Here is a 532-nt window from a genome sequence, read left to right on the forward strand (position 1 = left end):
GTGTGTTTGCAACCTGCTGCGCATCATGTTAGGAAGCAAGTGTAATGACACGATAGCTAGCAAGAAAATGCCCTGTCCAAACCATTGCATCTTTTATCTAGGAAATTATTTAAACTTCAATTTTTAATGACATTATTAATAATGAAAATACTTGGCGTTTTAACAATGAAATGTTGCAAAATTAGCAGCAACAAAAGTGGCTAACAATAATTGTCTGTTTTGGGGGCACACATGGCCCTACATACGCTGCATCAGCACAGGTAAGTCAGAATGGGGAGAACAAGGTAAGTGTTTTGTGTTTGGAGACAGTGGCCTAATGAAGTGCTTCCAAATTCAATTCTTGTGTCCAAATAATACTACTGCAATATTTTCTCCACCCAGGAAATGAACATTATCCATTAACACTCAGACATGTCAATGTAAAGCAACCAAAATAGGAGAATTTTAAATTCTACCAAGAAAGCAGAATATTTAGTAATCGGACAGGGAGAACTCTGGGAAACAGTGACGTGAGGGTCCCCATGGCCTCTGT

This window comes from Falco rusticolus, chromosome 17 (genome assembly GCF_015220075.1).
Source record: "Falco rusticolus isolate bFalRus1 chromosome 17, bFalRus1.pri, whole genome shotgun sequence".
NCBI lineage: Eukaryota > Metazoa > Chordata > Aves > Falconiformes > Falconidae > Falco > Falco rusticolus.